We start from the raw sequence: 25,645 nt of genomic DNA, 5'->3' as shown, positions 1-25,645 counted from the left end.
TTTGATGTAGACAGAAGGAAGCGAGTAGACATCTCCAACATTTGTATAAGATGCAAGTTCAAATATGAAGGTCCCTCACCTCTTGTCAATGTCCTTACTAAAATATTGTGTCCAAAAGTGAATGAAATACTTCAGATGATGTTCTCATCCCCTACTTGTGGTATGAAAATTTGTCCTAACAAGAAAGGAAAAACCTTTCTCCTCATTTTTTGCTATGACATTTAACTTAATATTTTATTTTGAATTAATGTGTCTTATTTTTGACCCAACAAAATAAAATACATTAATGGGACTTATGAACTATGCTTCAAATTTTTTATATCTTTTCTATAAGTCCAAGTTTGAAGAGAGTGTTATGTCAGAATTATGAATTTAAGTCAAAGTATTTCACCCACATCATGGACTGCCTATAGCATATGTAGAACTAGATTTAAGGCAACATCCAAGCAAAAGAAATATATTCTTTTATTCTAAGAACTCTTGATATTCAGAAAACAGATGAACTTTGAGGCCATCATGAAACCATGACCCTCAACTGATTTCAATCTTAAGTTTGAAATGAGGAAAGCAGTGAAAAACAATATTGATTCTGAAGTAAAACACTTGGGTTCAAATCTTATATTTAATGCTTGCTGTTTATGTGACCTTCAGCAAATCACTAACCCTCCTTAGGTCATTTCCTAATCCACAAAATAAAAGTTTTTGACTAGATGGTCTCTAAGGTTCTTGCTAACTCTCCCAATGACCTGAACTTCAACCTCATTTCTGACAATTATTGCATACGTTTTTTAGCAAATCACATCCTTCCTGGGCCTCAATTTCCTCTTCTCCCAAATGAGAAGGCTAGGCTAGATGCTTTCTGAAGTACCTTTCAGTTTCAGATACATGATCTTGTGGGTAGATTTCTCCAGTTACTGCCATAACCATAGATTTGTTCTCAGCCCTGAGAAAGTTATTAAAGGTATAGCTACTGCTGCTAATAATGATGATGAGAATAATAACAAATATTTTTAGAACAGTTTTAAGTTTTGCAAAGCACATTAAACATAGTATATCTTCCTATTTTCATATCAGTCCTGTGAGGCAGGTGTCACTATTATTCCTATTTTACAGATTGGTAAATCAAGGCTGAGAAAAGTTAAGTGATTTGCCCTGGGTCATATAACTTAAAAGTGTGAGGCACAAATTGCACTCAAGTGTAAGCAAACTGGTTTTCATTCTAAATTTTTCCATCTGCCTTTGACTCTTTGCATGAACAGAAAACTGGTTTTCCCCAAAGAATGTCTATTCTTTTCTATCTTCACCATGAACCAACGAGGCAGCTTTTTCTAGCCTTAGGCCAATCCTATCAAGTTCTGTTTTATAGAACTTTAGATTTCTTCACAGCTATGTATTCAGAAGTGAATTATTTAGGTTTAAAAATCAGGGGAAAGGCCATTTGTGGGACTAGAAGAGCGAGTCCTAGATAGGATGGTAAACATGAAAATGAAGAGATCCACTACTTGAATAGAGAATAGACACTAATGCACACTGAATAGAGAAGAAAATAGACTAAACCTAGAAAAATAAGGCAGATCTCTCAGAGAAACAAGCAGAAGATCCTTGGAATGGTCTGAATTCAAGTCGCTAAAACTGAAAAAAGATTCTCAGTGGAAGGTCTTTCTGAATTTGTGACAAGTTGAGCATTTTCTTTCTCCAACCTCCTATCCTGGACAACCAAGAGACAGTTTATGTTCTTGAAACACACTATTCAAACATGTGTAGCCATTTCCCTGTGAATGCCCTCACAAGTGTAGCCTCCAGGTGTTGTTATCCTAAGAACTCAGTGCTCTTATAAGCAATAAAGAGAAGTTTCTGTTCCTGAAGGATCAATATCAAATAATATCTAGTGACCTGAGGGGGTCATTGGAAATAAATGGAGGGGTGAGGCTTAAGTCAGGGAGCCTTCTTTACCACCATACTAGTTTCTATACATAAGGTGATATGTGAATATAACTTCTTACTACCAGGAAACTCCTACACTTTATCTCTCAGGAGGAAGAAAAAACTAAATCCAAAGACTCTACACTCTGCTCTATCAAGTTGTATCATTTCCATGTTTAAGGAAGCATTTGCCCTTTTTATACTGGTGACCATGTGAAGTCTAACAGGACCCAGCACAGAACCTTAGATACCTCTTGCCCAGCTAACATTCTACTAATTATTCTTTTTCTTATCTGATCTTCCACCTAGTTTTGAGTTTAGACAATTACATTAATTCATTCATATGTCAACATCTTTTCTAAAAAGTAGCATCAGTTGCTGTGTCAAATCCTTTGTGAAAAGTCCAACTAAAATTCATCAATAGCATTCCTTTGGTGCGCCAGTTTTTTTTTTGTCTAAATTTGTATTTAATTTGTTTATTACTTTAAAATACCTAATTGATTCTCTCCATTCCTTCCTTCCCCCATTAGAGAAGGCATCATTTTACAAAAAAGAAACAAAACTACATATTGCTTATTTATACTAATCAGTTCTTTAACAATATTTATGTTGCTGTGTGTAATGTCATTTCACTCTTCATAATTTCATGTGGATCTTTCCATGTTTTTTATCCAAATTTTTTTGTCCAAAATTAACCTGCTTATTATTTCTTATGACCCAGTAGTATTCTATCCCAGTCATATGCCAGAACTTTTTAGTCATTCTCCAGTTAGTTAATGGTCATTCCTTCAATTTCCAATTCTTTGCCATCACAAAGAGAGCTGTCATAAATTTTATATTTTATATTTTTATTATATATTATTATATATAATATATAAATAGTATATATATATATTCTTGTGTATTTTATAATATATAGGTGCTTTTCCTTTTACTCTGTTCATCTTAGGAAATAAACCTAATAATAATATTGCTGGGTCAAAAGATATATTATCCCTGCCAAAAAAAGAAACTGGCATGACCTGTTCTTGATAAAGCTATGTTAGTTATTTGTAGTCACTACTTCCTTTTTTTGATGCCAACTAAAGATATCTTTAATAATCCATTCTAAAATCTCCCCAGGAATCAATGCCATTGTTTATTGACCTATAGTTTGCATACTTTATTTTCATCCCTTCTTTGAAAATTGTGATGGCATTTGCCCTACTGCCCTATAATCCTGCAAATAGTATATTTTTAAGCTTTGCTAAGAGGGAATGATAATCACAGTTGTCAGGTTTTTTTCTCCACATCTAATTATTTAGTTCACTTGGACCAGATGACTTGAATTTACCAGAAACAGGTACCTTCTTTACTATCTCCTCACTTATCTTGGATATCAAGTACATTGCATCAAGTACAATGGCTCCCTGTGTTATCATTTAATTCATCCATTTACAGTACAAAGGTCATGCTCCTGAACAAGAAAAAAAAGCAAAATAAAAATTGACCATCTCTACTCTCTCTCTGTTTTTAGTCTGTACATCACATCTATTTTATTCACTAGTTCTATTTCCTATTTGATCTTCCTTCTCACAATCTAGTTTTAAAAACAATAATAACAGCTTTGGGAAGTGTTGCTATCCTTAGTTTACATCATGAGCCCCAAATCATTCTGAGCTTTAGCGCTCCTAACATACCTTTTTATGAGCCTATGATACCCTCTTATAGTGATCCTCTGATACTTGGCCTTCTTTTCATGTTCTTTAAAAATCTTTAATCTTTAAAAATCAGTTGATTTTCCTATGGAACAATATTAGTTCCTCAGATGACTCTATTTTATACTATTGCTCAGAATTTTTTTCCTTTGTGTCCTAGGCATTTCATTCTTTAGTTTTCTAACCCTAAAAAGTAACAGCTGTAATATGAGTAGAAGGAAAAGAGAGGGAGAGGGAGGGAGAGAGAGAGAGAGAGAGAGAGAGAGAGAGAGAGAGAGAGAGAGAGAGAGAGAGAGAGAGAGAGAGAGAGAGAGAGAGAGAGAGAGAGAGAGAGAGAGAGATATGTACAGTCATTTTGAGTCATGTTAAATTTTTTGTAACCCCTATTGTGTTTTCATGAAAAAGATACTGAAGTGGTTTGCCATTTCCTTTTCCAGCTCACTTTATAAATGAGGGAAATGAGGCAAGTAGGGTTAAGTAACTTGCCCAGAATCACAAAATTTGTAAGTGTCTGAGATCAAATTTAATCCAGGTCTTCCTGACTCCAGATCCAGCCTTCTACCCACTGAGGCATCTAGCTGCCCAGATGGATAGATATAATATATATTTATGTTTTAGACATAGATACAGAGATGTGTGTGGTGTGAAAGTAAGATGACAAAATTTGAAAGCAGACTGGATATGTGAGGATAGTTTCAAGTGAGAAATTGATGATAACTACAAAATTATGTTCCTGGATGACTAGAAGAATAATCATACCTTGAAGTATATAAGGAACTTATAAAGAGGAGGGTATTTGTGAAGATGAATGTTGTTTTAGAAAACATGATTAGGAGACATTTAGTCAGAAACTTTCAATAGACATTTGGTGATGTGTTACTGAACTTTGGGATAGATCCTAGGGGTGCATTTGTAAATTTGAGAAATATTCGCCTAAAGATCTGATAATTAAACCTATGGAAGTTAACACAGTCAATACAAAGAAAAAGTGTAGAAAAAGAAAAAAATTAGGCCCAGAGAAGAACCTTGGGGTATATTAAATGTTAAGAGAAGTAATGACAATAAACGGAGAAAGAGAAACTAAGGAGTAATTAAGTGGGAAAAAAGAGGAACAAGAGAGAGTAATATTCTGAAAATGCAAATAGAAAAAAAAAAAAGAGAATCCAGGAGGAAGGGGTGGGGGATCACAAATGCTAAATCTTTCAAAGGTCAAGAGGAATAAGAATTGATAAAAAACTATCATAATTACTCATGAAGAATTCATTGAAAACTTGAAAGCATTTTCAGTTCAGTAATGACATCAAAAGGCAGACAGCAAAGAATTCAATCAGAAGAGAGGAAACAGGGGCAGCTAGCTGACTGAATGTTAGAAAGCCAAACCTAAAGACGGAAAGTCTGGAGTTTAAATGTGGCCTCAGACACTTCCTAACTAAGTAACTCTGGACAAGACAAAACCTCAATTGCCTAGCCCTTACAAATCTTCTGCCACTCTGGAACTAATACTTAGTATGTACTCTAAAATGGAAGGTATGGGTTTAAATTCTTTTTTAAATTTTTTAAAGAAGAGAGGAAGTGGACTTGATGAGTATGAGTAAAGCAGTTTTTTTTTTTTCAAGGAGTTTGCTTACGAAAGGGCAGAAGTCTGTAGAATAACTTTCAAGTTTGGTGAGTTCAAAAAAGTTTTTTTTCCAAAACTGGGAGAGATATAACCTTATTTCAGGTGTATAGGGAATGAGCCAGTAGATAAAGAGAGACTGAAAATTAGAAGAATGAAGGAGAAGTGATTGCTAGGGTGATCTTCTAAAGGATGAAGATGGAGGTGGACATGTGGAGGAGATAGGTTAGCTTTGGCAAGATGGGTGAACTCTTCATTAGAAATCTGGCTAAAAGAGAATTGGGAGAGGTATTAAAGGGTTTTGAAATGCACTGCAACAGTCAAAAAGAAGGGCACAGAATTTTTTTTTCTTATTGTATGTGGCAAAGTGTTCTTTGGAGAAGTCGGGGAAAGACTTGAGAAGAAAAGAAAAGATTTGAAGTGTCTGCTATGAAGAATTTGACAGAGAAATAGTAAATGAATGGTTAAAAAGATTGCTTCCATGTGGGAAGCCTAGACCAATTGAAATTGGTTGTCATAAATTTGTGGTTGGCCCTGTCAGTCATGTCTTTCTCCAGCTCCATTTAACAGTACATGAGCAGGAGATAGAGGATAGATGAAGTAGATAGTCATTAAGTGGTAAGCTTTTGCAAGAAATGAGTGGCAATAGGACAAGATGAAGAGGTATTCAACAGTAACAGGCAGTAAACAGGTTAGTTATCTAATCAAGATTAGGAATAGCAAAACTAAGAGCACATTGTATTGAATTCGAAGAGCTTAGTACTGTTTTTTTTTTAAGTCCTCATTCTCTTTGTCTTCTCTTCCCTTAAGCCTGATGTGAGGAAAACCTTCTTTTAAGAATTCTTTCAATCTTTTTACTTGTGTTTTTAGCACATCACATAGGACCTGACCACTGCCTCCCAAATAAGGTGTTTAATAAATGCATTATGACTGATTGTTTTTTGATTAAACAATTAAAACTATCTAAAAGTAGACTAGGTCCCTGAGCAGGGAGTGTATTTTTCATCTCCAAAAGTCTTCAAGCAAAATCTGGGTGTAGACTTACTGGTGACATGATAGAGAGAATCTTAAATAGATAGATTCAACAACATCGTCACTACATTCTCTTCCAAGTCTGAGATTCTGAATGAAGTGGGAAAGGTAAGAATGAGAATAGTTTTATTCCCTTTAAGTTAAGGGAATTAAGAAAACTCTTATTATCTTCCTCTTCTTACCATTTATCTTATAGGGAGCCTCCATATTGTTTCATTCAACCATTTGAAAGAAGTGCTTCAGTTTCTAACTCAAAAGACTTTCTCTCCCAGAAATTAGTTATTTTTCATTGTTTTCTGGAAACACATTTAATTTGAGTTGAGCATCCTTTAAGAAATCCTAAATTTAGGAGTAGTTGGATTTTTCACTTCATTACTTAGGATCTGAGAAGATGATAATGGATATCATCTGTAATCATGAAATCCTACCCAACTTGGTTTATAGAAGGGAGAACTCCTATCTAAACAACCAATCAATCAATAAACACTTATTAAATGCCTACTATACTATTCCATATCCTATGCTAAGTGCTGAGGATACAAATAGAAGCTAAAGATACTTTCTAAACTCAAGGGATTTACATTTCAACAGCATATCTTAAAGATTATGGCTAATGTGCCTGGAAAAGTCATATTTTTATGCTGTCACCTATGACCTCCCACCAATGGGAATGGAGGAAGAATGTGTATTTGTTCATTTCAGATAATGCTCTTCTTTACTGAAGGATCTCCTTGGGATAAAATATGGCTCTATCAGGGTGCTTCCTCTTTCAAGGCTCACCTAAATTGTGAAGCCTGTTCACTTCTACTGCCACGGGTAGAAGTATTACCTGTTCTATTCTACTTCAACAAACCAGGAGGAATACTTCAGTCCTTGAGAGCTATAAAATAGTGCAATACCATGTCTCTCTCTATTACCAATAGGACCTCAATCACACATAAGTGACTTTATTTGTAGAGCATTTTCTCAAGGCAAGAGAACTAATAAAATATATAGAATGTAATCTCTGTAAGTATAAGGACTATTTCCTTTTTTTCCATCCTCATTGCCTATCATAGTGATCTGGACACTTGATAATTGTTTGTTGATTAATTTATTGGTAACTTATTCCTCTTATGTTCATTATCTTAATGAACTCTGGTCCCTAAATCATTTCTCCTTGCTCTCATTCCATTCCATAAAATTTTTCTGATTCTGGGATGCAAAATTTTCTTATTCTGGGATGTACCCTTTGCAACCTGGCTTCTGTCCCTTTAACTCTATTGAAATTGATCTTACCAAAGGTATCAGTGATTCAAGAACTGTTAAGCTCTGTGGTTTTTTCTCAGTTCTCCCTCATTCTTCTGGATTGGCAGATTTTAATTCTTTAAGCCACATTCTCATAGATCTTCACTCTATTGTAACTACTTTGATGCTAGTTTTCCTACTAGTTCTCTGAATTGTCTTGCTTCTCCTTGGGCTCATTGGCTGAATCATCAACTATTTCCCAGACCCTATTCAAGGATATCACTAAAGCTTCACTCTAGATCTTTTCACTTTTCTTTCTATACCCTTTCTCTTAAAGCTATCATCAGTTCCTATGAGTTCCATTATCTTCTTTACCATGATTTTCAATTCTACATATCCAGCCATATTTCAATTTTTAAGTATAGCCATATCATTAGATGCCTAGTAAGTATTTCTATATGGAGGTTCTATAAATATCTCAAGCTCTACATTTCTAAAACATGCCTTCCTATATTTCTTCCAAAAAACCCTTTCCCCTCCTCAAAACTTACATAATTCTATTGTGGGAAACATTCTTCTAATCACTTAAGTTTACAACATTGTAGTCATTTTTGACACTTCCCTTGTACTCATCCATTCTGCCTCTAAAATACCTCACATGCATCCTTTTCCTCTACTCATACAACTATTGTCTTGGCTAAGTCCCTTATCATCTCTCACTTAAACATTCAAAAAAGTTTCCTAATTGGTTTCCCTATATCATCTTTCTTCTCTTAAATTAATTTTTTCTATATCACTCTATATGACCCTATCACTCTCCTACAAAAGAATCTCCAGGGGCTCTCCATTGCCCCTTAGATAAAATACAAACTCCCTATCCTTATATCCAAAGACACTCACAGTATTGCTCTAGCCTAACTCCAGATTCCTTTCATGCTAATTAATCCCAATACTATAGAAACTATTTGAAAAATATGCAAAGGAATCTGAACTTTTAAAATAATTTTTTTTTCTTTTTAAATTGGACCTATACAAGGGCCTGTTAGAAATGAGTTAAACCCAAATAAGGGCCTATTTTGGATTTTTTTTTCTCTTTTCTTTCCATTTTTTCCCTTTTCCTTATGTTTTTGGTTGTTTTTCTCTTCTTTTGATAACTGACTCATACCCCCCCATAACTCAACATTGCATTCTGAGCTTAACTGGATGTTTTTTTAACACCCACTTCAGGGGGGGGGGTATTTTAATATAAAAACAAAAATTTTGATTTTTTTTGTTTGAGAAAAGATCTTCAAGGAAGAAGCTTGCTAACTCCTAAATACAGAGAATGAACTGTTGCAGAAAGATGCCAGAAAACCCACACTAAATCAGGAAGATACAGAATGAACTTTGGGTGTGGTTGATTGAACTAAAGTTTGATTGAACATTTATTTGTAAATGTACACTTTTATGCCAAGAGGATTGCCCCTAATTTGGTTTTCTGTCAATGCGCCTAGCAAAACATTGGTTTTGCTTTCTTTCTTTTCTATTCCTCCCTAACTACTGTAATGTCTTCTTAGAAAATTGAATATTGTATACATCTGTAGTTAGAAGTACCTTAGGACTACAAGATGATTATGTTGAATGATCAATGGGGAGACTAGTCTCCCAATGATCATCAGGGGGGATTCGGAATCTTAAAAACTACTCAGACTTTACTTTAGAAGATTTGATTTAGCTATTTCCTTATTGTAACAATGGAGATACTAGGTCTAACAAGAATCAGGAATGTCTTGGGAACTTTACATTACTCCACCCATACTTAGAAAGTTGTAAACTCCTGATTGAACAATGAAGGTACTTAACTCATACCTTATAGTGAAGCTAGAACTTAAACTAAGTCTATTTTTAGATATAATACAAAAAGGTGTTAAGTACCTGTAAAGGTTAAATTAATCACAAAAAGGTCAAGTAACTCACAAAAGATAAGCTTAACAAAGAAGTATGAAATACCTCAGAATATATAATCTAACCAGAGAAGGTGAGAACTAAAGAGTGGTGAGAACTAAGAATGGGAAGTCCTGCCTATTTCCAGTCTAGAAAAAGGATCTACTGTGATTGGTAGATGTGAAAATTGAGGGGAGGTGACATAAGAGAAAATTTCTTTTAAAGGAGGCTAAAAAAGGAAATTCAGGCAATTCAGTTCAGAGTGGAATTATTCTGAACTCAGTTCAGGAGATTAAGTTCAGTGGAGAACTGGAACCCAGCTTGGAGACGGTCTCATGGTGAGTGATAAGACTGACTCCCTTTCCCTTTGGCTCAGGAAGTCCACTTTGGCCAAGGCCTTTAACTACTGCCTGGCTCAGTCTGAGCCAAAGCAGTTTAAATTAATTCTCTCTCTCTCTCTCTCTCTCTCTCTCTCTCTCTCTCTCTCTCTCTCTCTCTCTCTCTCTCTCTCTCTCTCTCTCTCTCTCTCTTTCTCTTCCTTAATTCCTTCTCTCTATATTAATTAAAATCTCCATAATTCCCAGGTGATGTGGATATTTTATTATTTGGGAATCATCCCTGGTGACCAAATTATTTAGATTTAAGTAAAAATGCTAAAATTATTCTTACAGTTTTGGCTGACCACATCAGTTGTGATGAAAACCCTCAAATTTCTGTGAAATCTCTTTCCTTTCTCTCTTTATTACATGCTCCTGTCAGTCAGTCTTTTTAAACATGCTAACTTGGCTTCAAAACACAGCTGCAAGAGCAGGTGAGTAAAAAAAATTAATTTCTCCTAAAATTAAATAGAACACAGCTGTTTTAAATCTTAGCAACAGGACTCAAAGGTCCTGGCTAGGAGAGCTTTTTCTAAATCTCCTTTCCTACTGCCTAGATTAGGAGTAAGGGAAACCTGGAGAAAGTTTTGGCCTTGTCCTGCTCCCCACATGTTTACTTTAGAAATATGGGGTTATAGCCAGTTCACAACTTAGTTAACAACTGGTTTTTCAGGCTTTTGGTAAATACACTGTTTTTTTTACAGTACAAACATTGTTCTTTGTCTATTTTATAATCCCAGACCATGTATGGCAATGAATATACTCCACATTGCTCTTGGTTGGGATTTTAATTGTTGCAGATGTAATCATTATCCTTACAGATGAGACCATTCCATTCACATTTGCAATCGTGACAATTATGTATTTCCCTCCATCCCATTTTCTTATATCTTTTCCCCCTTTTTTTATCCTGACACTCCTCAACAATCTACTTTGCTTCTAATCTGTTCTTCCTTTTATCATCTTCCCATTTTGACACCAATTCCGGTGAGAGTGAGATTCAAGCATTACTTGCCTTTCATTCACACATTAAGTTATATTTTTAAAACTATTTTTAAAACTTTTGAACAACTCACTTATGTGAGAGAATTTTCTCCATTCTACTTCTCCCTCCTCCCCCCTTTCCTAGTGCATTCTTTTTTCTCACACTTTCATTTTGGGGGAGTTCATTCCAAGATAGTAGTAGTAGTCTCTCAGTAACTGAGGATGTCGATTGTCTTTGTGTGTTTTCATCTATGGTGTATAGATGAGGGTGCACAAAGACACTTGTGCGTGAAGATTTAAATGGAAAAACCGTTGCACAGAGATAGTCCCACTCCCTCGGCGTTGGAAGCCTGGGTCCAATGGCGCGAAAAATCGTTACACCTGGAGACTTCCTCAGCTGCATTGGATGGCCATGTTGTCCTTTGTGCTCCAACACGCCCTAAGCACTCCACAGTGCTTTGCTGTGTCACCATCTTGGCCATTGAACTTTCTTATTGGTTTCTTCCGTCTGTTCAGCCGAAGCAGTCTTCACATGCTGGATGAGCAAAGCCTTGGTTCACCAGGGGTCTATGACCCGATGGCTACCCTCACAAGGTTTAGCCGGCCTGTCGAAGCTGTTGCCCGGGGTGTGGCCGCTGCCACGTGCTAGCAGCTACTGGGAGCCACAAGTGAGAGCTGGGTGTTAGGTGAGGGTCAGAGGCTGGAGAGCTGCACTAAGAGGGCAGGACAAGCCCTCCATATCAGAGATACTACTCCTCCCTGAGCACCCCATACTCCCCATTCCAAGATAACTGACTCATAACTATGCCTTTTATCTATGTAGACTCCTTTTGTTTGCCCTAATGATGATAAAGTTCTTAGGAGTTACAAGTATCAGCTTCTCATGTAGGAATGTAAACAACTTAAATTTATTGAAACCCTTGTCATTGTTCTTTCCTGTTTACCTTTTTGTTGTTGTCTTATGTCTTGTGTTTGAATGTCAAAATTTCAATTTACCTCTGGTTTTTTCATCAGGAATGCTTGAAAGTCATCAATTTCATTAAATATCCCATTCCCCCCCTCAAAGTTGATGCTCAGTTTTTCTGATTAGTAGCCCTAACTTCTCTATCTTATGGAATATCATATTCCAAACTCTTTGCTCCTTTAAGGTAGAAGCTTAATCTTATGTGATCCTGATTATGACTCAACAATATTTGAACTGATTTTTCTTGAAAGATTTCTCTTTGACCTGGGAAATCTAGAATGTAGCTACATTTCTGAGAGTTTTCCTTTTGGATTTCTTTCAGAAGGCAATTAGTTGATTGTTTCCATTTCTACTTCACCTTCTGGATCTAAGATATCAGGGACATTTTCCTTGATATTTCTTGAAATATATTTATGCTTTTTATTTGATCACTGATTTTAGAAAATCTCATAATTCTTAAATGATCTCTATTTTATCTGTTTAGCATATCAATTGTTTCCCCAGTAAGATATGGAATAATTTCTTTTTTTATTCTTTTTATTTCATTTTATTGTTTCTTATTGTCTCATAAGCCATTATTTTCCACTTCTCCATTATAATTCTTTTTTTTTAAACCCTTACCTTCTGTCTTGGAGTCAGTACTGTGTATTGGGGTCAAGTGACTTGCCCAGGGTCACACAGCTGGGAAGTGTCTGAGGTCAGATTTTAACCTAGGACCTCCCATCTCTAGGACTGGCTCTCAATCCACTGAGCTACCCAGCTGCCCCACCAATTATAATTCTTAAAGAAATATTTTCTTCATTATTGACTTTATGCCTCCTTTTCCATTTCGCCTATTCTTTTCTTTATGAAGTTCTTTTCTTCAGTAAATTTTATGCTTCTCTTTTCATTAGGCCAATTCTGATTTTTAAAATGCTATTTTCTTCAGTATTTTTGTTATTCTTTCACCAAAGGTAATTCTCTTTAATAATTTTTCACAAATTACTCTTTTCCTTTTCCTCAATTTTTCCTCTACTCCTCTTACTTCTTTCTTTAATTATTAGAGTAATTCTTCTTTGGTTTGGGTGCAATTAACATTTTTCTTTGAAGCTTTTTTTGTATCTGTTTTCACATTGTTGTCTTCTTCTCTGTATATGTGTTGGTCTTCCCTGACATGTTAATAGTTTTTTATGGTCAGATTGTTTGTGTTGTTATTGTTGTTTGCTTAATATTCCAGCTTTTTTTTTTTTACTTTGAAATTCATGTTAAAGTTGAACTCTCCTTACCTATATGTGAGATGGCACTGTCCCTCGGTTCAGACTTTTTTTATGCTGCTGTTTTCAGAGCTAGTTCTGGGGTCTGTTTTTATTATTTCCAAGGTGGTATGATCCTTAGAGGTATGGCCACTGTTCTTCTGGCTTGCACTCTGATCTTTGCCCAATAAGTGTTCCTGCTCCCTTGCATCCAAAATGTTAGTGTTTGCTTTGCTTTGGCACTGGGATCAGAGTCTCTGGTACTTGTGATTGACCCTCAGGGCTTCTTTCTGCCTTGGAAACATGACCCATAACTGGATATGGGTAAAAGATCTATCAATGCCAGTTGTACCCAAAGCCAGCAAATGGTTCCCTTTAATTTCTTTCTGACAAGTTTTATCACCCTCCTCTACTGCCTCTGGTCTAAGAGTTCACAAAGATCATACTGCTGTCACTTTTGTGTGGCCAGATACTGCCACAAACTTCCCCTGCCAGAAAAATAGTTCACTCCAACGTTATTTTGACTCTACTGCTCCAATGTTTGATTTGAGGCATTGTGTTTTCAAGTTGTCAGGAAAGGAACATTGAGATAATTCAGCTGGGTTGCCATCTTGGTTCCATCTCTCTGGAGTGACTTCAAATATGGTTTTTCTACCTAAGCCAGGGAGAGCAAAAACAGAGAAATAAACTACTTTAGATTGATTTCCTTAATCAATATTGATGCAAAGTTTTAAAATAAAAACTAAAAAAATGACTAGCAAGAATATCATAGAAATATATTGCAAAATCATGGAAATCATTGGGACTTTTCTTAAACTAATAACCACTGATATGACCACAACTAAGAGAAAGAATTATTTGTAGGAGGCATAAACTTGAATCTTACCTAAAAAGATCAGGAATGAAACAAAAGCATTCATTATCATGTAAAGAATTAAATTTATGGTTTGACTAAATATAAGGATTCTAAAATAATCTTTATGTCATAGATTTAAAATATTATAGGTCAAGTCAAAATGACATTTAATAGATTTTATTCACAAAAGGGTGGAAATAGTGAAAGTAGAGAAATACAAAAAGAAGGTAGAGAAGATATCTACCCTATCATGCTAAATATTGCTGGTGCTTGGCTCAGCCAGGCAAGGCTTATTAATCCTCAACCAGAGGACTCAGAGTTCTGCCCATATGGCCTCCTTCAAGAAAGGAAGACCTCTCTGAAACTAATCTCTCTCCAGACACCAGGAAAGGAATGCCAGCTACTCACTAACTCAAGAGGCAGGTCACCATTCAAAGACAACTACTGAAGACAAAGACAACCCTCAGCCAAAGAAGTTTAGGACATTTATAGTCCTTTCTTGTCCCTTCCCCTCTTCACAGGGGCCAATCACTGCTTTGAAATTGCCTAGCACTGTCCAACAGGCAGTGTCTCTGGTATCCACATCTCTCCTCCTCTGAAGGTGTCAACTCTTATCATAGGATTCTCAAGTTTCTGATTGATTGGGTTAAAAGGGTGGAACTCTCCAAGTAAGTAACTTGTGAATTCTCTTACTTGACAACAAAGTGTTAAGTAGGCTTTTTTTTTTCAGTTTTGGTTGATCAATTTAAAAGCTGCTGATGCTAGACAAAGAAAGTATGATTCACACTTCACAATCATCACTATTATTCAATATTGTACTAGAAATGATAGCTTTAGCAATAAAACCAGAAAAAAAGAAATCAAAGAAACAAATATAGTCAACAAAGAAACAAAACTATTATTCTCTGCAAACATATTCTATACTCAAATAAAAAGGGAAAGGACCTATTTCTACAAAAATATTTTTAGCAACACTTTTTGTGGTGGAAAAGAATTGGAAATTATGGGAATGTCCATCAGTTGGGGTATTGCTGAACAAGTTGTGGTATACAATTGTAATGAAATACTATTGTGCCATAAAAAATGAACAGGAAATTTTCAGAAAAACTTAAAAACGATTTGTATGAACTGATAAAAAATGAAGTGAGCAGAATCATGAGAATATTATTTACAGTAAAAATAATAATGTACAACTATCAACTTTAAATGATAACTATTATCAGCAATGCAAGGATCCAAGCCAACTTCAAGAGACTTAAAAGAAAAATACCATCCACTGCCATAGAAGGAATTTATGGAGTCTGAATAGATATCATAGCATATCATTTTTTACTTCATTTCCTTCATTTTTTTCTCTTCTATATGTAATATATGTCTTCTTTTACAACATGATAAATATGGAAATATGGATACCATGATAGCACATATATAACCTATATCAGATTACATATTGTCTCAGGAAAAGGGGAAGGGAGGGAATGAGGGAGAGGTGAATTATCAGAAAGTAAATGTTAAAAATCATTTCTACATGTAATTGGGGGAAAATATCATAAAATACTGCTGGGAGAAAAAAGAAAATGTGTCACTACAGAAAAATCAAATTTCTGTTGGCCTAGGTGACCTCTGGGTGTTTTTCCATTTCCATAGTAATGATCCTATGCTCATGTCATGAGTTCTTCATGAGACTATCCATTTTTAAACCTGGGGTTTAACAACTTAGCAAAAAATAACTTGACAATTTTATTTTAATAATATTAGTTTCTTTCATTTTACTATATTTTTAATGAATTTAAAAACATTTTTTTTTCCTGAAGAGGGATCTGTAGGTATTGCCACACTCTAAAAGGAATTCAGGACACACACAAAATGTAGCATACCAGGCATGTTGGCATCTGGGAAGTATGGTTGATGTATTAGATAGTTGGTCAGATCAGTTAATGATGAATGTATAGACAGTTCAAAGGGCAGGAGAATTCCTGAGCCTAAGCCACAGATGCTTAGCTCTCACCTGGTCAAACCACATTCCTTTGAAAAGCACATGTCAGGGGAATCTTCACCTCCTCTGATATTGTCATTGTCTATTCAACCAATGTTAAGACCTATTCTATGTTACGCATTCATTGAACACCTCCCAATCCACATCCCTCAATAAATACAGAGGAGGCGGCACTGTTCTCTCTCTTGATTCCTGCATCCTCCGAGTTCTTCCTCCTATCTCTCCTTATCTTTCCTAGGGACACTGTCGCCCACATGCTTTCTATCTAGGAATTCTTACTTCAACGTGTTTTCTTATTTCTCATGTTTTCCTTTAATTAATCTTCAAGGGAAAACATTATAAGGAGCTAGCACCACTCCCCATAACTTTGACCTTGTTTTTGAGTCTTCATTTATCATTCATTTTCCTCCGGCTCCCTTCTCCTTCTCAAGTTATAACCCACAACAAAATTTATATAGCAATCGCTGGATGATTGTTATACAAAAAAAGTTATAAACACCATGAATAGATAATTTCAAAAGGTTCCTCTATGTTTAACATTCTTGGATCTATGAAAATACAAGTTCTCTCCAAGTGGGCCCCTTACTTTTTTACTTTTTCTCTTCCTCTCCCATGTCCTCCACCTTTCTTTCCTACTCCTTTCTAGCCCTATTTGTCTTTTCTCTGAGACATTCCAAATACATTCAACCTGTCCTCCTTTTGTCCCAAAGCCATCTACCACCAATGCCTTTGTCACTTAGACATCTCCCTGGTTTTTTTTGATATTTGTCCCTGCTGAGGACCCAGCTTAGAGGATGCATGAGGCCCCAATTCAGGGGGCCACTTCAGAGCCCTGGGTCCGTTATGGGTTGCTTCTGTGCTCTCTCCCTTCCCCACCATCAGACTATCCATTCCCTTACTCATCCCTCAAAAGAGAGGATTGATAATGAATGTGAAGAGGCAGGAGCAGAAAGTACGGAAAAGAACAATATTCCAGACTTATCCACCTACTCTTCCTTCTAAAGTGGGTCACTGAGGAATGAGTATGAGAGAATATACTTGAATGTTCCACAATCACAGTTATCTGACTATTCCCTGTATATTTAGAAGCTTGTTCTTGCTATTCTACATGAGGAAAAGGGAAAGTAAGGATTGGTGAATTCTAATTCATATAACTGGGTGAGTAAGGGGTGGAAGGTTACCCATTCTAGAAAATGAAACATGACAAATGTATAAAAAGATTTCTCAGCCTCCTCTTGTTCTATTAGGCTCTATCTCATACATAAGATCATAGGATTTTAGGGCTATAAAGGAAGAAAATGAAATTCAGAGACAGTAAGTTGCCCAAGTTCTCACAGCTTGTAAGTGGCAGGACTGGATTTTGAGCTAAGGTCTTCTGATTCAGAGCCATGCTGGGAAGGGTGACAGTTTTTTTTGTTTGTTTGTTTTGGATTTTTTTAGCTGGGAATGGTGGCAGTTGATTTTCAAATAATATCTCTAGATATGGTTAACCCTAGATAGAGAGAGATCTAGAGCATAGCTAGAGAAGAGATCAAGGTCTAAAAGAAAAGAAGAGAAATCAAGAGATGTTGGAAGAGGGGTAATAAGGTCATCAAAGGTTAATATGGAAAGGGTTCAGAGTGCATAGCCATAAATCCCTACATATTTCACCCTGCAACATCATCTGGGAAGGGATAATTTAAGAAACTGAACCTAGAGAATGACTATTAACTGGATGGAGCAGCCACAAGCTATGCTAGGTCCATTGCTGTGGTACCTGAAGGAAAATTTATTTTATTTTATTTTATTAATTAATTTAGAATATTTTTCCATAGTTACATGATTCATATTCTTTCCCTCCCCCTTCCCATAGCCAATGAGCAATTCAACTGGGTTTTACATGTATCACTGATCAATATCTATTTCCATATTATTAATATTTGCAATAGAGTGATCATTTATAGTTTACATTCCCAATCATATCCCCATCAAACTATGTGATCAAGAAAATGTCTTTCTTCTGGGTGAAAGAAAAATCATCAAGGCACAATTACTAGTCAATAGATTTTAACTTGCAATGCAAGAAAGATGTACAGAGAGGGATGATATTTTTAGTATAAATTCAATATTTAATAAGGCTTTTATACAAAAATGAAAGAAAATGATGTGTTTTGTTGTATTCAGTCATTTCAGTTGTGTTCAATTCTTCATGATTCCATTGGGTTTGGAGTTTTCATGCCAAAGACACTATAATGATTTGCCATTTCCTTCTCCAGATAACTTTATAGATTAAGAAACGAGGTTAAATGACTTGCCCAGGCCCCTATACCTAGTAAATGCCTGAGGCTATATTTGAACTTGGGAAAATGAAACTTCTTGTCTTCATGCTCAGTGCTCTAATCACTGTGCCTCCTCACTATAAATCAATGGATATATCCATTCTATTTTGAATGGCTACTATTTTGTGATTACAAGACGTTTTAATACCAAAATACCAAAATGAATGGAAGTCAAAATATTATCCTCATTAAGAAATATCTACTCTAATAAGGTATGGAGAAGATGGTATTGACAACAAGCCAAAGAAAGAAACATGTTGAAACAGGGTAGTTTATAGAAAGTTTTCATTGATATTGTTATACATTATTTGGCAATGGAAACAAGACCTAAGTTCAAATCTTGCCTTAAATACTAATTGTGTGACTCTACACAAATCAATAAACCTTGTCCAGTCTCAGTTTCCTTATATGCAAAATTCACACAGTAATTGCATCTACCTGAAAGGGTTCTTGTGAGGATCAGAAGAGATAAGATATATAAAACAATTTGCAAACTTTAAAGCCTTATATGAATAATAGAAATTATTATTGTTTATTATAAGTATTATTATTATTATAAACAAATTGTAGCAAGCCTGTCATTATTTAAAACCAAGATGGAGTTACTTAAGTTTGTAATTAAAATTCCATCTTGCCATTATGCAAGCTCAGGAGATATAAGAGTTGGGAGGACAAAGGAAGATCTGGCATGAGTAGGGTTTCCAATGGGTCTGTAAGCAAATGAATGAAGGAACGGTAGTCATATAGTTTGCCCTAGAAATAGAATAGTCTCTAGGCCATCTATGGACTATTTATGGACTCTTTCAATCCCCAAAAAAGGGATATTATTTTTTATTTAGAATTTTTCTATGATTACATGATTCATGATTCACCTACCCCCACCACCACTCTTTCCTCCCTCCTCTCAGAGCTGACAAGCAGTTCCACTGTGTTATACATGTATCATTGTTCAAACCATATTTGCAGTAGAGTGATCTTTTAACATCAAAACACTAATCATATCCATATCGAATTACATCATCGATCATATGCTTTTCTTCTGTATTTCTACTCCCACAGTTCTTCCTCTGAATGTGGATAGTGTTCTTTCTCATAAGTTCCTCTAGACCATCCTGGGTCATTGCATTGCTGCTAGTAGAAAAGTCTATTACATTCAATTGTGCCACAGTGTATCAGTCTCTGTGTACAATGTTCTTCTGGTTCTGCTCCTTTTGCTCTGTGTCAATTCCTGGAGGTCATTCTAGTTCACATGAAATACATCCAGTTCATTACTCCTTTCACCACAATAATATTCCATCACCATCAGATACTACAATTTATTCATCCATTCCCCAATTGATGGGCACTTTATCATTTTCCAATTTTTTGCCACCACAAGAGTACAGTTATAAATATTTTTATACTAGTATTTTTCTTTATTGTCTCTTTGAGGTAAAAACCCAACAGTGGTATACCTGGATCAAAGGGTAAGCATTCTTTTAAAGCCTCAAGAAAGTGATTTTTAAGAGAGCTTTAAGGAAGAAGCCATCACCAAAAGGCAGCTCAGAGGCCATCTAGTCAAAGAGCTATTTAAAGTAGAATGACTTCCTTAGTAAAACTGATAAAAATTTATTTTCCCATAGTCCACAATAAGTGTCCACCAGCCTCTACTTGAACACCTTTATATGAAGGGGAGCCCAATATGTCATAAAACAAATCTTTTCTACTTCTGAAGTGTTCCAAGAGAAAAATTTTCTCTTCATTGTTCTGAAACATTTCTTTATCCTCTGCCCCTAGTTCTGTCCTCTTAAACTAAGCAGAGCAAGTCTTATCCCTTCAAATATCTGAAGAAAGCTATTATATCACTACTAAATCTTTTTTTCTAAGGCTAATGATACAAATTTCTTTCCACCAGTCCTATTCTGGTATGACCTAAAGATCTTTAATCCTCATAATCATGTTCTTCTGGATTATTTCCAATTTAGCAAAATCTTTTTCTAAAATGAGGCACTTAAACAAAAAGATGGACCTGGAAAATGAAGAGTATAGGGACTCTATTCCTTCCTTTATCCTGGATACTAGGCCTCTCAGGCAGCCAAAGTTTTTAACTAGTTTTTTGGCTTCCATGCTAAACTAGTAATATAAATTGAGTTTTTAATCCATTAAAACTTCTAGTAATTTTCAGATGGAGTAATGTCATGCTTTGTTCAGATTTGTGAAGTAATTTCATTGAAGTCCAGGGTAGGACTTTATATTTATCAATTAAGTTCTTCTTGCTAGATTTGGCATCAAAGTTCTAACCTTGTGAGATCTTTTGAGAACCTAAATCTGTTGTCATTCAATATGTTAGCTCTGCTTCCTAATTTTTTATCTCATTCAAATTTGACAAATGTGATATTTATGCCTTTAAGAAAGTCATTGATGAAAATGTTAAATAAGCAAAAATTCCTTGGACATTCTGTTATAGATCTTCTTCACAGAACAATTAATAACTCACTTCTGGATCCCACCACTCCACAAAATCTGAATCTACCTAGTTCCATTGTCATCTGACCAACATCATTCTATCTCTGAATAACAAACTTTTAAAAATGCTTTTCTAAAACCTACATAAACCATCTCTATATCCCCTTTGTCTACCACCTTATTAACAAAGGAAATGAAGTGATTATAATAGGAACTGCTTTTGCCTAACCCATGAAGATTCTTTGGGATCACTACCTCCATTTCTAGATTATTTGATAAATTTTTCTATTAACAGTCTAGAATTTTGCCAGAAAACAACAGAAAATTCATTGTCCTATAGTTTGTATACTCTAATCTTTCCTTTTTTTGAAAGAAAAAAGGATCAGTTCTTCCCCAGTCCTGTCATACTTGTCTTGTTCTTCTCAGTCTTCTGAGTGTTATTGGAAAATATTCACCATCACATTTAAGTTTTTTTTTTTTCAAGTTCTTCAATTGCTTATTGATAGATATGCTATTTCCCCAGAGACCCAGAGTAGAATGTAAGTTTCTTGAAATCAGAAATTATATCTATCATATCTCATCATTTATCACAGCGAATGTCACATAGTAGCTGTTTAATAAATGTTTGTTGAATTGTACTGAATTATGTTTTCCTTGTACTTGATAAAGGGCAGTTAAGTTCTCTCTTGTTATATTCCTATTCAACTTGGGTTTCAAAAACTATCGACAATTTTGTTCTGCCCTTTTCTAGCCCAAAGATAAAAACATGGCCTGGGAAACATAAAATAAGAGTTAGAAAATACCACCTTCTCTCTGTCATCTGTAATTATTAGTACATCCAACACTTAGGAGAAGTCTGATCCTCCTCTACATTCTTCCTATACAACAAAGAATATATCCCTTTTATCCAGATGTTTCTTAGAAAAGTCTAAGTTTGGTTGCTGGTGAAACTTTTCTTTCAGGAAAATTCAGTACTAGCAGAGTTACCAACTAATACTCATATGCCATTAAGATGAGTCTAAAATTATCCATTCTGTTCTCACCAGAGAGAGTTTCTGAATATTGTGAAGATTAAATTTAACTCTCCCCTGATGATAACAATAAAATTAATTAACTCTCCCCTGACTGTGAAGATTAAATTGCAACCCCTAAGTATTTTAAAATACCCTATTTAAAGTAGAGTATGGAGATCTGCCCATTTTTAGATCTAATCGCCAAGAGTGTAAACATCCCACTTAATCATTGATTGGCAGGTCTATGACCCACATGTGTGATAGTGGGTGATGAATCAAAATTAAATGACTGACTTCTGGGCAGTTCTACATCAGAGCATTGTGACAAAGGCTGGCACTAGAGAAAAAGTACCAGTCTGAAGAGTATGTGAAAATCGATCACCTCGATGGTGGAGGGGCCCCAGGAGTGGATTCTGAAGGAGGAGAAGACTCTCACTTGGAGAACAGTGAGAGTCTCTTGGTCTTGAGAAGCTAAAGAGAGAAGGTGGGGAAAAAGATTTTCTCCTGAGGGTTACCCATTTTTCCTGCAGGTGACTGGAAATCTTTCCCCCCAACACTTCCCAATTAAGGGACTTTCTAAAGAGAAACCTGAGCAGACTTTACCTCAGCTCCTATTGCCCAAGGGTGAGTCAACCCGACTTTCTCTCATGTGGAAAGGAAATAAGACTAACAGTTGGTGGGGGAAGGGGCACCTGGGAGTGGCAGTTGGGTCTTGTGACTAGCACTTCCTTCCTGCCAGGTGGGGACTGGCTTCCTCGTGTTGGAGGAGGAAGGAGCTTGTCAGCCCAGTCTGGTGTGGTGTGCCTCTTCTTGGTTCAGCCCAAAGATTCAAGCCCAATCTCTTCTGAAAGTTAGAACTGTTCTTGTTTGCTTTCTGTCTACTGCTAAAATTATAAATTAGACAAAACTGGAGTAGAGGGGAGTGGGAGAACCCTCTGCCAGGCTCTGGCCTGGCCTCAACTCTGAAGCTGAGGAAAGAACTCCAATCCCAACTGGTTATTAAACTTTATATTATTTGAATTTGCAGTCAGATAAGTAGACTATCTTTCTGGTCATAGAGGGAGCTGAACTTCAGTTCAGTCAATTCAACGACAAACAGGCCTTATCGGACCCCTGCTGCTTCCTCTCAGCAGGGGGCATCTCCCTCCCTTGCCCCACCAAGCAATATACCCTCTCTCCCCTTAACTCCTCCATACCCCTGCTACAAACCTCCCACAAAATCCCCATTTTTCCAATCCTATTTCCTTTCCCAATAAATATTACACTCAGGAGCCTCAGGCTATCAAGGTCTGAGTTCCCCCCCCACCCCAAACTCAAGGAGGGAGGGAAAAGTGTTTAGAGACAGGGACCTCTTTTACCACTTTCCTTTTCCCATTCTTCCCTGCCCATTATTCCTTTTGTATTACCTGATTGAGTTAACATTAAAAGTTATCTGTTCCCCAAGCTGAGTGTGAGTGAACTGATCAAGGGGAGACTTTTTGGTCTTGAGTAGTGGAGGAGGGGCAAGAGCGAATTGGGGAGAACAGCTTTAGCTAAGGAGGGAAGGCAGTAGGGGGAAAATCTTCAAACCCCTGCTCCTCTCTCTGAGCCAACCCATTACATCTGCTGTCTCCCCTGTACACCACTTTGTGGAAAAATGGGGTTCTCCTCTCTTTTCCACTCTCCATACCAAAAGTCCAAGCTTCCTTCAGGGCACAAAACTTCCCCCTTTTATCTTTTTTAATACAGCATCAACTGTGATTGGTAGATATAAAATTAGGGGAAGGCACTGGAACTGAGGCCAAAGAAAATGTCTTTAAAAGGGAGTGGCAACTTCCTGAAAGGAGTTTGATTCTTCATGCTTTCAAGTTGAGTCTGGTGAAGAGGGGCAGAAGGATCTGCTGACTGGACCTGAGACCCTGTTCCTTTAGACTGACATGTGGTGGGTGAAAAGCTGACTCTTAACTGCTGGATATTCAGAAGAGACTTACCTCAGGAGAGACATATCCTCTTGAAAGAGATTCCCTGTATCCTCAGGGCCTCAGCTACAAGGGCCGAAGCCCCTCCAGTTAAGAACTAACTCTCCCTGCCCAGGGGCTGGGACTAAATTACTTAGTGTTTAGGCTAGATATCTTACCTTATTCTCTCTCTGATTTCTTACTTCACTCTTTCTACATTTTGTAAATAAATAATAATAAAATCTCTTTGGAATTAATTAAATTCCTGGCAACCTCACTCTTAAATAATCAAGTACAACTCTTAAAATTAACCCCATTTCCCCCTTACAATATTAATATGTAATTGGGGTTTCTCGTTACTAGCATGTTATGCTTGGCCAGATGTGTTATTTCCCAAACTTCTTAATTCTTCTTTTGATCTTAATAATTTTCAAAAATAATCATAACCCATAATTATATAACATTTTAAAATGCTTTCCTCACAGTAACTCTATGAAATAGGTAGTGTAAACATTATTTATCTCATTTCATTGATAAGAAAACTGAATTCCTGAGTGTTTAAGTGATTTGCCCATAATCACACATCTCAGAAGTATTTGAAAGCTGGTCTTCTGAATCCAAGTCCAGTGCTCTTCCCATTATACAATACTGTATGTCATCTATTGGCAAATGGATTTTTTAAAATTTCTGCCTCTTCTGATCTTCATCTAAATGGTCTCTACCATATCTCCTGCTCTGGTTCCTTTGTTTCCTCATGTGTCATCATGTAGTCATATTTCAGTCATGATGGACTTTTTTCCACTTTATTTGGAGTTTTCTTGGCAAAGATACAGGAGTGCTTTGCCATTACTTTCTCTAGCACCTTATAAGGAAACTGAAACAAACAAGATTAAGTGACTTGCTACAGGTCATATAGCTAGTGTCTGAGGTAAGATCTGAACACAGAAAAATGAGTCTTCCTGACTCCCCATCATTCTATGCACTCTACCACCTAGTGGCCCCACATATGCCTTCAAATAACTATAACTAATAATTACAGAATGCTATTCCCTATTTTATAAAAATCCTATTCCTTTTAAATAAAATATGCCTTTCAACCAGGGCTTCTATCCCATTAAGTCTTATGACTACATATGAAGTTATTTTGCATGCTTGTATTGTGTTCTCTAGTTCCCCTGTGTATTTGTACATAGATATCTAAGTTTTGGGGGTTTATGGGTTTCCCATTCCTGAATCATAATCCTAACTCACAGTCTCTAAAACAAGGTAGCCCAGGGTAATCAATATGTTTTGCTGATAAGGTCTAATACAGATCTACTGGTTTCCTAAGGTCACTTCTAACAAAGATGGGTTAGAGTTTTTTTTTTCTTAATTGTGGAATTAGGGTATTCAGCTCTAAAGGGACTATCACCACATAGGGGAATTTTTGTATCCAATAAGTCATAAATTATATTGCTAAGTGGTGATATGGGGATCAAAATACTTTAGACATCTCTGGAGAAATCTGACATGATAAACTAGACCTTTCAGATGGATCTCTAAGGAGAAACTAGATTTACCTTTTACCATGAAGTTGTCCTTACCATATCATTATTTTTAATTGTTTATTAATTTATTTTTCCAGATTATGTCAAAAAAATTTCTTAATATTCATATCTGATATTTTGCAATTCTCTCTCTCTCCTACCCTTAATTCCTCCCTTAGAAGGCAGGTAATATAACATAGGTTGTACATGTATTATCATATAATACATATTTCCATGTCCATCATGTGAAAGAAGACATGTATTGTTTACACTAGGGAAAAATTCATTGAGAAAATAAAGGAAAGAGTGGTATATTTCAATTTGCATTCAGATTCTTCCTATTCTTCCTATGGTGATACTTTTTTTTTTTAAACCCTTACCTTCCATCTTGGAGTCAATACTGTGTATTGGCTCCAAGGCAGAAGAGTGGTAAGGGCTAGGCAATGGGGGTCAAGTGACTTGCCCAGGGTCACACAGCTAGGAAGTGGCTGAGGCAAGATTTGAACCTAGGACCTCCCGTCTCTAGGCCTGGCTCTTAATCCACTGAGCTACCCAGCTGCCCCCGATACTTTTTTTTTGT

The sequence above is a fragment of the Monodelphis domestica genome, chromosome 1 (assembly GCF_027887165.1).
Source record: "Monodelphis domestica isolate mMonDom1 chromosome 1, mMonDom1.pri, whole genome shotgun sequence".
Lineage (NCBI taxonomy): Eukaryota > Metazoa > Chordata > Mammalia > Didelphimorphia > Didelphidae > Monodelphis > Monodelphis domestica.
This window is presented reverse-complemented; position numbering follows the sequence as displayed.